This window comes from Phodopus roborovskii, unplaced genomic scaffold (genome assembly GCF_943737965.1).
Source record: "Phodopus roborovskii unplaced genomic scaffold, PHOROB, whole genome shotgun sequence".
Classification (NCBI taxonomy): domain Eukaryota; kingdom Metazoa; phylum Chordata; class Mammalia; order Rodentia; family Cricetidae; genus Phodopus; species Phodopus roborovskii.
Window position 1 is genome coordinate 3,707,510 of NW_026126482.1, and position 15,630 is coordinate 3,723,139.

The 15,630-nt window shown below is 47.4% G+C and overlaps 1 protein-coding gene across 3 annotated transcripts in view; it reads left to right on the forward strand.

The window, feature by feature from the left end:
* Positions 1-4,266: 4,266 nt before the first annotated feature.
* Agtpbp1 (ATP/GTP binding carboxypeptidase 1) overlaps positions 4,267-15,630 on the forward strand; it is a 118,046-nt gene continuing 106,682 nt past the window's right edge. For 2 of the 3 annotated variants that reach the window (XM_051194162.1, XM_051194164.1), the window contains exon 1: positions 4,267-4,383. The gene's annotated coding sequence lies outside the window, so the exon portion shown is untranslated. The remainder of the gene's footprint in view (positions 4,384-15,630) is intronic. The other variant, XM_051194166.1, reaches the window with a different exon arrangement.

Here is a 15,630-nt window from a genome sequence, read left to right on the forward strand (position 1 = left end):
TTTAACAAAGATTTTTGTAAGTATAGCATCATGATAATATCCTCATTTATATAGTGAGATATCATGAACATCATGAATACCCTTTCATACCATTTGTGAATTCCTATTTATTTATTTATTTATTTATTATTTGCTGGTCTGGAGCTGTCCATGTAGACCAGACTGACCTTAGACTCAGAGACCTGCCTGCCTCTGCCTCATTGTGAGGGAGATTCGAGCCAGCCACCACGCTGAGTTCATGATCTTACTCCTTTTGAATTATAATGTCTCACAGTCGCATCTGCTTTGCTTTGTCTCAGAATATGCTGCTTCTCACCCCAGACTTCCCTCTGTGACAGACTTGGGAAGAACACTTGCAGCTGCTCTGTGGCCCCTCCCTCTTTGCAGCAGACAAATAAGTTTATAGTGCTATCCTCTGCTTGCCTCTGTGCCCCTTGGCATGAAGCCAGGCTAGATCACACAGTGTAGAGTTTGCTTACGCCCAGAAAACCTGGAAGACTCAGAAACCTCCTTGTTCTCTGCAACTGAGGGGTCTGTTTTTCCCCTTAGGCCCCTGATTGTGGTGACTGTCCCTCCTGCAGCAGAGCCCCTCCTAGTGTGGGGCTATCTCTCTCCTCATGTACATGTAGAGCCTGTCTTATGGGTTCTCTCTCTCCGCCCCCCATGCAGAGCCTCTTCTATCATGGGCTATCTCTCTCTCCCTCTCCCTCTCCCCCTCTCTCTCTGTCTCTCTCTGTCTCTCTCTCTCTCTCTATGTAGAGCCTGGCTTATCATGGGCTATCTCTCTCTCTCCTGACAGAGCCTCTTTCCTATTGTGGGGCTATTTCTCTTGATGCACTAATCTCTTCCATCTGATGGGAAGACGTGTCTCCTGTTGCCTATGGGATATGCTCAGCCTCCTTATTGCTCTCCCCCTTCAAGGCTGTTCACTATTCTGGGTGTTCATGATTGTGAGGCTCTCTCCTCATAAAGCTCATTCTGAAGGGTAATTCTGTGTTTGTTCCTTTCTATGAACCTGTCTTGTCTTTTAGTAACAAGAATGTTATATTAGGAAAGGAAAGAGAGATGGGCATGGTACCGCAGCTTTAATCCCAGTGCCCAGGAGGTGGAAGGCTTATTTCTGTGAGTTCAAGGCTAGCCTGGTCTACAAATTGAGTTCTAGGTCAGCCAGGGATACACAATGAGGCCCTGTCTCAAAACAAGGAAAAGAATGTGCAGCTGTGCAGGGACAGAGGCCACACATTTCAGTGATTGTGAGGGCAATCTAGAACCTGTGGGCCTTGATGATTGTATCATTTGGAGGGAAACTCTCTTTAGTTTTTGTTTTCAATTTATTTTATTTTTATTAGTTTGTACATTAATTTTAAACACGTTAAAGAAATACAAAACATAGAAAAACAACAGCACTTAGCCACTCTGCCCTAGCAAATTGTAGACAATACAAGAGCATTTTTCTTAAGAAATAAAACAGTGAACTTCACAGAATTCTGTTGTAACGAATGAGCATTTTGATACTCCATGTGGGATTATGCATCCAGACAGTTCATTACCTTTCCCTCGGGGCAAGTGAGGAAGTCAGAGGGCAATTTGTCACTGGTTCTCTTCTTCGTCATATGGGTTCAGAGAGCGGATTCAGAGCCTAAGGCTTGGCGGCAGGTGCCCTTACCACCCAGCAAGCTGGCCCTTTTACGGTATAAGAGAAAAAAATTCTCACGATGGCCTCAGTTTTCCAGTTGTTTCCTTGGACCACAGGTGTAAACTGCCAAGCGAGGGTAGTTTCTTTCATTTCCCAGCTTGGCCACATTTAGGTTCAGTTCAAGTCATTCACCTTGCATTTCTGTAATTATTTTTAATTTCTCCAAAGTTCTCCAGATGATTGCCAACCTTGCTCCCTTAACATTTCAGCTTCACATAGGCATGGCAGACTTTTGGTGAGGCCCATGTACGTCCAACATCTTCCAGCTACAGTTCTGTAATTAAGTTTGTTGCATTTTGTAAGTCACATCATTAAAGGTTTAGAGGTAAATTAGCAAGATGGCGCTTAAATCTCTTTCCACCACTAAAATTGAAGTAAGCAGAATTGTATGGAGTACCTATGTGGTGTCAGGTTGATTGAGGAATCCCAGGCAAGTGGACATCATCATATACTTACACTCACCTACATTTGATGTGTGTGATTTTTTCTTTCTTTCTTTTTTTTTTTTTTCCGTGGAGCTTGGCACTGAACTCAGGATCTCAGACATGCAGGGACATGTTCTCTATACTGAGCTGTGTCTCCCTCTGATTATTTATGCGAATAAATGAAACACGTTAACCATAACACGAGTGAGGTTTCAGAACTGTTTAAATCGAGCTATTGTTCAGTTAAGTCAAGCTACTGAGCAGACCTCTGGGGAGAAGGGATGTGGAGGAATGAGAGATTTGAGAGATTGAGATGTTCTGGGAAGAGATGGTGTCTAACAGTGCAGATGAAGGAGAATCCTGGAGGATCTGTTCCTGCACGGTGCTCTGAGTGAGGGTTTGCAAACAGCTGGAGCTGGTGATGCTTGGAGTGGAAGCCTGCCTCTTCCTGAGAGCTCAAACTGTGTTAAACTCTTGGGTTTACACCTGTTTAAGATTGTAGTAGGCCAGGAACTCACAGAGTTCTCTAGGAGTGTAAGTGTGTTTCAAATTATAACAGCCAAACATGTCACTCATTTGCAAATTACGTGTTTGCAATCATTGCAAAGCTAAACGACACTGCTGTTTACCGAGATGTATGGGTTAATTTTCTGAGCCTTTGTTCTGATCACCAACAGTACTTAGCTAAAGATAAATTTGAACTCTAACACAAGCACATTCACATTTTATATTTATACCTTTCTATATTACAAGCTGATTTATTTAGAAACATGTTCTTCAAATTATGTCTCAATAATAGTAACTCTTAAACAAATTTGAAACCTTGAATACTCTTATTAGATAATCAAGTTTTCAGATTGGGAAGTTTGGGGCGTGGAGTGGTTTAAAGATATTTTAAATCCTATAATCCATCATTTAATGCTCACGGGGGAAACGATAACCTTTAAAAACATGGCAGTCTCTTGTCCTCCTAGTAAAGATCTCTGCCACTACCAAACTACATGGGAGCACTGTTTCGCACCTTGAATTATATTTTGAATGGACTTCAGAAATCTGTTAAATTTTGCTTAAACAAAACACTAAGAACAAAACAAAACCCGAAAGGGCTCAGTTTAGTCCCCTATCCTGATGTGAAAATTTTACATCCCTTACCAACTACCATAAACAGCAAGCATGACCTATGCGCCTTAAAACGGCAAATGATGCCTTTATTGAGCGTTTAAACAGTCAAAACACGAGCGTGTTTCTATGATTTCTGCCACACGTCTTTGCCTTTAGCGAGCAACTGCGCCTCATGTTGTAGGGACTACACATGGCAACACTGTTTGGAAAGGAATCGGCACGATTTGCTTGCCGTACCATCGGGCATCTCATTTATCCGGGAGCGACCCGGGAGGGGTGCGGTTCATGCTTGCAGAAGTCAGGCGGCACAGCCTTCCCGGCCTGTCCTGGGTATCCCTGCGGGTCTGGAAAGGAGTAGTCCCCAAGGTTTGATGGCTTCTGGGGAACTAAGGCAAACCCCGCCCGGAGCCTGAGAGGAGCCTCCAAGCAGCGCGGACGGTGCGCACTGGTGGGGCGGGGCTGTGGCTGGGAAAGAAAGAGAAGGATCGCGTCGGTCCGCTAGCGGCGAGCGCGGTGACCCGGGCCGGCGGCTCACCCAGAGGCAGGAGCGCGCTTAACCCGCAGCCAGGCCCGGTGCCGCCCCTTCCTCGCCTGCCCCACCCGGATCTTGGCTGCCGCCCTTCCCCGTCCGGGTCCGGGGAGCGCCCCGCCCCGCCCCTTCTCCTCCCACGCCCCGCCCACACCCGCGGACACAGCCCCGCCCCTTCTCCTCCCACGCCCCGCCCACACCTGCGGACACAGCCCCGCCCCTTCTCCTCCCACACCCCGCCCACACCCGCGGGCACAGCCCCGCCCCTTCTCCTCCCACGACCCGCCCACACCCGCGGACACAGCTCCGCCCCTTCTCCCCCACGCCCCGCCCACACCCGCGGGCACTGCCCCCGCCCCTTCTCCTCCCACGCCCCGCCCACACCCGCGGGCACAGCCCCGCCCACACCCGCGGGCACAGCTCCGCCCCCTCCCGCGGGCACTGCCCCGCCCCCCGCCGCTCCCGCACGCGCACGCGCACGCGCCCCGAGGGAGGGCGCGCGCGAGCCGGCTGTCCGGGCGTGGTTTGGGCGGGGCGCCGCGCTGACGTTGCCCGGGATGCGGGCAGGATCCGCAGCCGTCTTCGCCGCCTCCGCCTCTCCTGCCACCGGGGTTTGTATGAAAACGCCGGGCGGCGGGCGGCCAGGGACCCGCCGGGCGCCCCGGGAGCCGCGGGCGCGGAGCCCAAGCGCGGCGGCCGCCGCCGAGCCGGTGAGCGTCCCCGCCGTCCGCGCGTCCCGCCGGCGCGGCCAGCCTGCCGGCTCCCGGCGGCGCCTCAGCTGGTCCGGCGGGGGCGAGGCGCGCTCCGGGGCGGGCAGGGAGCCGCGGCCGCCGCCGCCCCGTGCGCTGCCCGCCGCGCTCCGCTGCCCGCCACTCCCCGGCCTCCGCCCCGCCGCGCCGCGCCCCGGGACGCTGTGATTGGCTCCGGGTTGACAGTTTGGCGCCGCGGAGGGCGGTCGCGGTGGACGTTGGTGGCGTGGGTGAGGCTCGCCTGTTCGCCTGCTCGCTCGGCGTGCCGTGTGCGAGGTAACGGCGGCGGCCCCGCTGGCTTTGCGGGTTCGCGGCGGCGAGCCGGCCCTCCGGGTGTTCGGATTGCTAACGGCGCCGCTCCGGGGCACGGCAGGCAGTTTGTGTCCGCAGGGCCGAGTGGCCGGCGCTCGCCCTCGGCAGCCCCTGAGCCTTTCTCACGGCTCTCCCTCGCCTTCCCGAGGTTGGGAGCTATTTCCGTAATTGCGTCTCGGAACGCGCTCGATCTAGTTGACCAGAAGAGAAGTGGTTTATTGAAAGGCACCTTGAGCCGAACAGATTTTCCAAGTGTCAAAGCCAGAGCCCCCGGGGGTGGTAAGCCCGGCTCCCTAACTTGGCGGTAGGTGTGCCTCAGTGCTCCCGGATTTCTCCCGGGTCGCTCGGTTTCCCGTTCCGCTCTCCCTGAGTCATAGTCTACGGCGAAGTTAGGCGTTCATTTTGAGTGACGGTAGAGTGTTTGCCTTGAATTGATGGACCGGTGTTTGACATTGTAACCTTCGTTTAGCTCTGAAACAGATGCTTTTTTGTATTTGACCAGCTTACACTATGTGGGATATGTCAGTGTAACTTCAGCTTTTGTGCTAGCGATTAGTTTTTTTTTTTTTAAGGGTGTATTTCATGTGTGTATGAGTGTTTGCATGTTCACATCTGTGTTCACCATGTGTGTGCTTGATGCCGGAGGAGGAGGTCAAAAGGGGGCGTCAGACTCCCTGGAATTGGAGTTACTTGTGTTGCGAGCCACCACGTGGGTGCCGGGACCCAGACCCACCCAGCTCCTGGTGAAGATCGGCGCCGGTATCCACCCAGCCATCCGTTAAGTCTTGTGGTAGCAATTTTTATAATGCTTTCCCAGTTGATCTGTATTGAGGTAACCTCTCTCTCTCTCTCTCTCTCTCTCTCTCTCTCTCTCTCTCTCTCTCTCTCTCTCTGTGTGTGTGTGTGTTTAGGTGTGGGTCAGAGGTCGCAGAGTTTTGGTTTTCTCTTTGACCTTGTGGGTGGGCAGGATGGACTTGAGGTGGTTGTTATAGGCAGGTGCACCTGCTTCCAGAACCCTCTTGCTATCCCCTTGAATTGAAGCATTGTCCGTAGAGAAGTCTGGCAACGTTGCTGTATAATGTTTCACTTACACTAGTGGAGGTAGAAGGAGGTCCACGCTGTGTGAAATATTTCAATTTGTATTTCAGCTGCAAAGTGTGTTGCATCTGTGTTAACGTCATCCTAACATTTTGGGTTTTGGCTTTAAGCTTCTTTGACATCAGCCATCTTCAAAGTCTGCTCTAAAGCTTGAGTCCTTTATCCCCTAAGCCAGAACAGTAGTAAGTGGTGATTGGTGATCCTCTGAGCATGGTTCAGCAGTGGATGTCAGCTAAAGGGCGAGGCGGTTGAGGGCGGGTGCCTCGTCTTAAACTCGGTGTCACTGTGGGTTGCAGGTTGCAGTGCTTGAGAACTGTAGTGCAGTGGCTAAGGAGTTGGGGCTCAGCCAGAGAGGCTGAATTTGTGTCCTGGCTTGCAGTAGGCAAGTTGTTTATCCTCTGGATTCAACTCTCTCCACGCCAAAAATGGAGATGGTGGTGTTTATGCCCTTAGGATGACCTCAACCGTGAAATAAGTCAATGCAAATGTAGTGCTTTCTTTCCACAGTGTGCAGCTCATGGGAAGTGCTCGTTAGGGCACTACTGTCCCTGCTGCAGCCTCAGGAGGGCTTCAGGCTGTGGGCATCGTGCCAGCACATTAATCCCCACGTGTGTAGTCCACTGTTGTTTGGTGGAAGTATGTGAGTTTTAAATAGAACAGGTACACCCTGAGTGGGCGGCCCTGGGGTGGAGAACTGAGTATCCTTGCCTGTTCCTTTTGGCAGAGCCTTGGGATGTCTCCCTCACGTTGGTGGTGGCTGCTATTTTAGTCACCTGTTTTCCAGTTATTGAAGGTTTCTCTGTCATATGTTGCTATTTTGGATGCATTATCAAAATACTAGTGGCTGCATGGATGTTTCTAGGATATACAAAGTAATTTTATCTATACACTCTGTTTTGTCTTTATTGATGTTCCATGAAATGATGCTTTGATTTGACATTGCGTCCATTTTCAGCTCTCATGCAGCTTTCCTAGGAGAATGGGTTTCCCTCATTGATAATTTCATATTCCTGTTCTTGGTTTGCAAGAACTTGATGCAGCATGAACATCTATCTGATATTCTTGGGGGTGTTTTGGATTTTGGAATATTTTCATCCATCTAAAAAGGTAATTTGAAGATGGTACCCAAATCTGAACATGACAGACATTATATTTCACATATATGCAGAGTGTGATTTTATATAAAAGTTTTTAGTGTGCTCACATTTTGTCTGCAATATGACAAATAAGGTCACCTGTGAATTTTCCATTTGTGGGTATCATGTTAGTGTTCCAAAGTTTTGGGATTTTGGAATTTTAGGTTAGAGTTTTATAGTCTATATTCACAGTCTGTTCTTAAATCAGATATTTTCAAACTTGATCTCAGGATTCCTTTTACATTCTTAGAAATCTTTGTCCTTTGTTTTTGAGGTTATATCCATTCTTTGTTAAAATTAATATTTTGTGTTAACTCACTTACAATGGTAGCCTTAAACACATTACATATTAATATAAGCAACATATTTGTAAATGAAAAAAACATGACAGACATTGAGAAGGGTGGTAGTGTTTTACATATTTGTAAATTTTCGTATCTTTTCTCCATCTCTTTCTTTCCCCTCTGTTCTCTTACTCATCTGCATCCCGTTATTTTTGGAGTGTACTAGGCAAGGAAGGCCTCTACCTCTGAGACATACCCCAGACTTGATTTGAATAAATCTTTAATATCAAATAATACAAACAGCTAGGTTATTTGTGCTTCAGCATTCCATCTATCCCATGTGTGGTTTAGGGGAAGGGACAGTTGTGGGTACTTTTGTTTAATATGTTATCAGAGCTCAACAAGTGGCCCTGTCTTAAAGGTGAGTTGCATCCTGGAATCCGAGATCCTGCCAGGGTTTTCATACTCATTGACACTTTAATGCACTGTTGTGAGCTTAATGGAACTTACGCACATCGGAATTGGCGCACTTGCATTAAGTAGTTTGCTGGGATTGCCGGCCTATTCTACCAGGCCCAACAGAAGTCACCTTGTTAGTGTGCTTATTCCCTGAGAAATCAGCACAAGTAGTTTGTGTTGAAATAGGATGGTGGAGATGAGTTTTGCAAAGTTTTGATTAAAATACATTATCGTGTGTCATCTGTGCTGTGTGCGTGTAAGGCCAGAGGACAGAGACTGCCACTTCTCTCCTTCCACTGCGTGTTCCACAGCCGAACTCAGGCTGTCAGGCTTGGCTGCTTCAGCCTTTACCTGCTGAGCCACTGGCTAGTTCCAGACCTTATTCTGTGTGACACATGGGTACTATCCATGAAACATTGCTGTCATGTACTGAATAGTTAGTTGGTGGCTGTCTCAAGGCCAGGGAATTCCATAATGAAATTGAGAGCTTGAATTAGCCTCTTTTTTTTTTTTTTTTTTAATGAGACACCATTTGAATGGAAGTATGCATGTTTAACCTTGGGTGTCTTGGCAGAGGTTTTCACAGAAATGAAATGAACAGAGTACATCCGCTTTCTCATCAAGTAAACAGATAATAGTTAATATTTGTGACAAAGTTAACACCTGGGTTTTCAAGCAAAAATCAGAACTCTGGAAAGATGGCTCGGCAGGTAAAGGCATTTATTTGCTGCAAAGCCTGGGACTCTGAATTCGATTCCCAGACCACGTAAAAGTGCAAGGAGAGAAACAGGTGTTCTGGACCTCACATGTACAGTGCGCGCCACCCACGCACGCACACACCCACGTCACACGCGTCAGACACACACATTAGCAAATAAAACAAGATTTGAAAAGTGCACTGAGTCATCATTGGCTTCAGGTGTGAGGCGTTGTTGGCCTGCTTACAAACAGCCGCTCTCAGGTTCCCACCAGCAAAAGGGAGAGGTCCTCCCCCATCCCTTATGATGGCCATTTGAGTGCTTGTGAAGTATAGACTGAATTTCAAAATAGAGATTCCACATAGCAGAAATGACAGCATTGTGAAATAGATTCGTTTCATATTTAGAGTATTTACTAGGCTGACCCAGACTACAGTTGACCGGCAATCTACCGTACATGGCTAGTGTCGCCCAAGTGTCGTAGGTTTGTCCTGGCTCTGCTGGTAGTCTGTCAGCCACTCTTCCTACACAAATATTTACAGAAAGAAAATGGGAAGGGTCAATAGAGAGGGCTTACTATTGGCTGTGAAATAGTTGAAGGACTTGTTGGGGTTGTACAGATGTGGGTTGAAAAGGTGAGAAGTAGAGGTTAATTCTGAAGCGTCGAGAACCATGAGGACACAGCATTTTCTTCCATGCCCACAGCAGCATGTACGTCCTTCCCCAGGTGAGAGCATTGCGTGCTGGAAAGGACAGCTCTAGGCTGGCGGCTTGGTGTGTCTACAGTGTGACTTGATGGTCTACGCTGCAGAGTTTTGGAGAAGGCTGCTGATGGGAGGTTGTAGATTGAAGTTTGTCCTGGCCCTGCTTACAACCATTTAGTCCCAAATAAACACAAAGTGGCTTATATTAATTATAAACTGACTGATGACTCAAGCTTCTTATTGGCTAGCTCTCTCTTAATTATTAGCCCATTTTTAACCAGTCTGTATCTCCATGTAGTTTTGGCTTATCAGTCATGCCTGGGTCTCTTACTTCCTTGGCAGCTACATGGTGTCTCCTTGACTCTCAATCCCTGTTTGGATTTCACACCTGGCTAACTCCTGCCTGTCTGTTGGCTGAAACAGCTTTATTCATCAACCAGTAAGAAAAACACATATTCACAGTGTGCAGAAGGACCTTCCCATCGGAAGGTGACTCAGTAGAGACACTCGCTTGTGTTCTTGGGGAAGCTGTGCATGTCATAGGGTTTAGTGGGAGAAACCAGCCTCGATGTAGCAGTGGGCCCTGGGTTGCCTTGCTTTTTGAGACCAGGTGAGGATCCTGGAGGCAGCAGGTTCAAGCCCTTCTCTTGCAGGGTTTTTCCAATGGCCTTTGTCAGCAGAGCTTAGCATCATGGCAGCTGGTTAAGCATATATATGCACAGGCACATTTCCACAGCACTTGGAAATGATGGGCAGCAAGTCAGACCAGCAAGTCAGACATCTGGCACAGGTATTAAGAGGCTTGCAGTATTATTGGGACATCTGAAGAGATTCTAGGTTGAGATTTATTTATCTTTTAAAAATTAAGTTTATTTATTGTGTGTGTGCACGTACCGTTTGGAAGTTGGCTCTTTTCTTCCACCTTGTAGGACCTGGGAATTGAGCTCTGGTTGTCAGGCTTGACAGAAAGTAACTTTATGCAATGAGCTATCTTGCTGGCCCTATGTGTTATAGTTTAAAAACGAGGTGCTCGAGAGAGAAAGGCCCCATGTGATAGAGCTTTTGTGCAGGGGGGTTTTTATAAAGGGAATGGGAAAAGGGGGGGCAGGAACAGCAGAAAAGAGAGGCGGAGGGGGGAGACAGAGAAGCAGAGAGAGAGGAAGAGAGAGAGAGGAAGAGAGAGAGAGAAGGAGGGAGGGGGAGCGAGGGAGAGGGAGGGGGAATGGAAGGTGGGCAGGGACCTTTTAAAAGGGAACATAGTTTGCAAGGGCCTATCCTGCCAGAACCCCAAGGGCAGGCCAGGGCAGGCCAGCACAGATGCCTGAGTGCGAACAGCCCACACTTGAATGGGTGTCTGTATCCATTCTTCCTGTTACAGCGATGACAGCAGTCCTTCTCAGTCTCTGGACCCAGTGGGAGCCTGGAGTGATGGGCAAGGCTGTCTGTCTGTCTGTCTCCACACACACACACACACACACACACACACGCACGCACGCACGCACACACACACACACACACGCACACACCTTTTCTCTGTTGTTACTCTTCCCTCCTCTATCTTCCCCCAGGCCTGTCTCCTTCTTGCTGATCCCTTTCTTCTCCCAAACAGTCTGCCTGCTGCTTTCTCGGCACACATAGCTCATTACCCCCAGGCCTGTCTAACGTCCTTCCTGCTTAGGGTCCCATTCACACTCTCCTGACTCAATGTCTTTCTAGCGATAGCTGCTAATACAGGTGTGAAGTGATGTGGGCACCTTTTAATAAGTCAGCCTTTTAGGCAACCAATAAAAAAATCAAATTTTAGTCTTTTAGAAATTTTAATTTAGGTTATTGATTAGTTCATTTTTCAATTAGGATATTTATTTTTGGCTACCGAGTAGTGATATCCCTTATCACATGTGTATCTGGCAAGTATTTTGTTGATTGTTGACTTTGCTATGCATGTGATTTCTTAAAAAGTGTTAAAAAGATTTATTTTCATTTTATGTGTATAGGCCTACATGTATGTCAGTGCACCATATGTGTGTTGTGCCTACAGAGGCCAGGAGAGGGCAGCAGATCTCCTGGAGCTGGAGTTTTGGGTGATTGTGAGCTGTTAAATCCATTCTGGAAAACCCTGGTCCTTGGCAAGAGCAGCCAGTGCTCCAAACCACTGAGCATCTCTCCAGTCCAAGTTCTCTTAAGTTTTATGTAGTCAATATGTTTGCTTTGTTACCTGTGATTTTATTCACTGCCAGTTGTTACTATGGCTAGTATTGAGTGAGTTTTCCCCCATACATTTATCTGTAGTGAACACTTGGGTTGTTTCTAGATTGGTTATTGTGAATAATTCTGGTGTGAATGTTGGGATAAAGTATCTGCAGGATTATTTCCGATATGTCAAGAAATGGAATTGTAGCTATAAATATAACAATCTAAAAATAGGAAAAAGACCTGAATGACATTTCTCCCCAGATTCATAAGTGGTCAGTGAGCACAGGAGAAGGTTCTCGGTAGAGTTAATCACTAGGAAAGTGCAATCAGAATTACAGACTGTTCCTTGCCCAGGATGCTGTTGTTATGCAGCTGGTGCGGGTGAGGCTGTGTAGAAATTGGAAGCCTTGGACATCACAGGTGTACTTTTTTTTTTTTTGTTACTCTAGTGCAGTGATTTCTAAAACAATTGCTCATGTCCCAGAATGGCTTGCTGGTTCCTCCTCATACTTTATCCTCAAAACTGCTATGTCATTAAGCATATTTATAAACTACAGATGTTAGCATTTAATAATTAAGGCTATAATAAAAATCAAGCAAGAGTCACAGTCACTCTGGTCCCTTGTACTGCAGGGCTCGCCTTTCAGGGTTTGGAGAGTTTGGTTTATTTATTTATTTATTTATTTTGCAGGTGAAGGGAATATTTGTATAGATGTCATAAACCAAAACGACAAGTGTCCCCAAATCCAAAGTTCTGATGCTTGAAAGGTGTTCAGTTTGTACATTGTAGATGTCCACTTTGTGGCAGAGCATGGGAGTCAGGGTGCAGTGGGTTATAAAGTAGAAACAGGTTTTCATTAGAATTAGAATTTCCCTCCAGGTTTCTGTTAGACTTGCGTTTATTGTCCCTATAAGCAGTAGTATTGTGTTAGGGGAGGTGGGAGGGTAACTAGGGTGGTGAAGCCTTCATCTTCCTCCTATATAACGCGCAGCTTTTAGCTACAAAGGCCACACCTCTAACCCAGTATGTGCAGTTCAACTGTGTACTAACCCCTTGCAACTGATTCCTAGTAAATGCTACTGTTTTTATTTAGTGTGAAGACCACCATTGCTTGGTGCATGAAACATTTTTAAAGCTTTTTAATTAAAAGAAAAACAAAAACAAAAATTTCTGATCTTTCAAAGTCACCTCTTTAGATCCCAGTGGAAGGCCCTGAGGTCTCTGATGACTCTGTTTCAGACAAACTATAGTTTGTAATAATTTTTTTTTTTTTTTTTTTTTTTTGAGACCGGGTTTCTCTGTGTGACAGCCCTGGCTGTCCTGGAGTTTGCTTTATATACCAGGCTGGTCTCGAACTCACAGAGATCCACCTGCATCTGCCTCCTGAGTGCTGGGATTAAAGGCGTGTGCCACCATTCCTGGCAGCCAGATGGATAATTAAAAAGAATAGACAGGAAATGTTGGTGAGGATGCATGGGAAAAGGGATTCTTGTTCACTGCTGGTGTGAGTGTAAATACCCCCATTATGGAGGTAAAGTGACATTTTGTCACTATTAAAAACACTGTTATATGCCTAAGATGTACCTCTCCTGGGAAAGACCGAGGACTCTGAACCAGCCTGGATGCCCATCGGCAGATGAATGGGTAATAAATGTGTGTGTGTATAAACAGACTTTACTCAGCTGTAAGAAAGTGCAAATGAAACGGAAAGGAAATCGAGGCATCTAGAAAGTATTCAAACATTTTAAATATTTATTGATGTGCATGAGCATTTTGCTTGGCTCTTGTGGAGGCCAGAGGAGGGTGTTGGGTCCCCAGTAACTGGAATTGTAGGTTATTGCGAGCCATCATGTGGGTGCCGAGAGCTGACCACAGTTGTGCCGGGTCTGTTGTGGAGTTTCTGACTAGACCCGTGTTGGTAGGTGTGGGAGAGCAAGCATGGCCGGGGTGTCTGATGGTGTGGGAAGGACGTGGGCAGGAGTGGGAGTTGTTTCCCCAAGGCGGAAATCACAGGTTTAAAAAGTTACCATTTCTTCTTATTTTACATGTTGATCCCAGTTCGTTCCCTCTCCCTCCTCCCCTCCCTCCCATCCCCCCCCACCTCTTCCATCCCATCTCTCCCCACTCCACAGGGAGGGTGATGCCTTCTAAAAGGAATCATCAAATCTGCCAAGTCATTTGGAGTAAGGTCTAGGCCCTCCCTCCTGCCTCTAGGTTAAGGGAGAATCCCTCCATGGGGAATGTGCTCCCATAGTCCTTTTCTGCTCCAGGGATACATCCTGGTTCCACTGTCAGAGGTCCCTTAGACTGCCCAGGCCTTCTAACTGAGACCCACGTTCAGGGGGTCTGATTCGGTCCAATGCTGGTTTCCCAGCTGTCAGTCTGGGGTCCATTAGCTCCCCCTTGTTCAGTCAGCTGTCTCTGTGGGTTTCTGTAGTCTGGTCTTGACCCCTTTTCTTATCACTCCTCCCTCTCTGCATCTGGATTCCAGGAGTTCTGCTCAGTGTTTAGCTGTGGGTGTCTGCTTCTGTTTCCATCAGCTGCTAGATGAGGGCTCTATGATGGTGGATGAGTTAGTCATCAATCTCATTGTCAGGGAAGGGCATTTATGGTAGCCTTTCCATTGTTGCTCAGACTGTTGGGGTCATCCTTGTAGGTCTCTGGACATTTCTCTAGAGTCAGTTTTCTCTTCAAACCTATACTGGCTCCCTCTATTATGGTATTTCTTTTTTTGCTCTCATCTATTCGTCCCCCGACTCAATCTTCCCAGTCCCACATGTTCTCCTCTCCCCCCTTTTCTTTCTCCTAGTTCCCTCTCCACTCACTCCCCACCGCCACTCCCCATGTGCTCAGGAGATCTTGTCCCTTTCCCCTTCTGTGAGGGACTTTATATGAATCTCTTAGGTTTCTCCTTGTATCCTAGTTTCTCTGGCAGTGTGGATTATAGTCTGGTGATCCTTTGCTCTATGTCTAAAATCCATATATTAGTGAGTACATGCCATCTTCCTCTTTTTGTGACTGGGTTACCGCACTCAGGATGGTTTCTTGTAATTCCATCCATTTGCCTGCGAATTCTAAGATTCCATTGTTTTTCCCCCGCTGAGTAGTACTCCATTGTGTAAATGCGCCACATCGTCTTTATCCATTCTTCAGTTGAAGGGCATCTATGTTCATAGCAGCATTATTTGTAATAGCAAGAACCTGTACCAACCTAGATGCCCCTCAATCACGGCTTTATGGTGGTAAAAAGAGAGGGCCACGTGAGCAGGGCACGCCTCAGCCCTGCCTGCTTGGGCTGACACTGCTGTGCAGGGATGTAGCCGCTCTTCTGCTCCTAGGTGCTAGCTCTTTGCAGCACACTGCAGTGAGCTCAGCAAGGCTCCCTCCCTTCATTTACCCTGAAGTGCTGTGGCCCTGGGTTTAGCATGAACAAGAGGCTAGGCGGCAAGGCCACGTTTCCTTTCCTGCAGCGTTGGTGCCCATTGGAGGCCTGCCCTTTTCCCAATGGAAACTGAGAGGTAGATGGGATGTGTGTCAGGCTGAGGGGAGGCGGGGCGGGGGAGTAGGGGGAGGGAGGGAGGGGAAATAAAGTAAAAATCAGTGTAAGGAATACATGGCATGGGGTTGAGATTGGCCCTCTTTTGCCTGGGACTTTTAAGTCCTTAAAAACAGAGTCACTAGAGGGTCAGTGTCTTCAGGGAAGCCTGCCTGGGTTGGATACCGGTTCTTAGTGGTGGGCGTGAAGGTAGTTTTAGCTGGTCCTGACATTGTGGGGTCTCTGGTCCGCAGTCCCTGGGGGCTTCTAGGCACATTACTCAGCCTCTGTCTCCCCTCAGGGTTTTTTTGTTTTTTGTCATTGTGGGAGTAAACATAACTTTGTTTCTTTACAGCCTAATACAGAGAGTATGCCTGAAGTTAAGTATTTTACTGTAAACTGTCAACTTGAATCTTTTTTGAATAATATTCTTACATTTTAGGTCTTTTTGTTTGTTAAGAGATAGGGTTTCACTCTGTAGGCTTGGCTGTCTTGGAACTCACTCTGTAGACCAGGCTGGCCTTGAACTCACAGAGATTTGCCTACTTCTGCCTGGAATTGAATGTGTGCACTACCTTGACCAGCCTGAATAATATTTTATTCTGAGAATTTCATACTGTTGAATTTTAAACAAATTCATAGCCTCTCCCAAGCCTCCCCTATAGTTACTCTCTCCACTCTCCCATCCC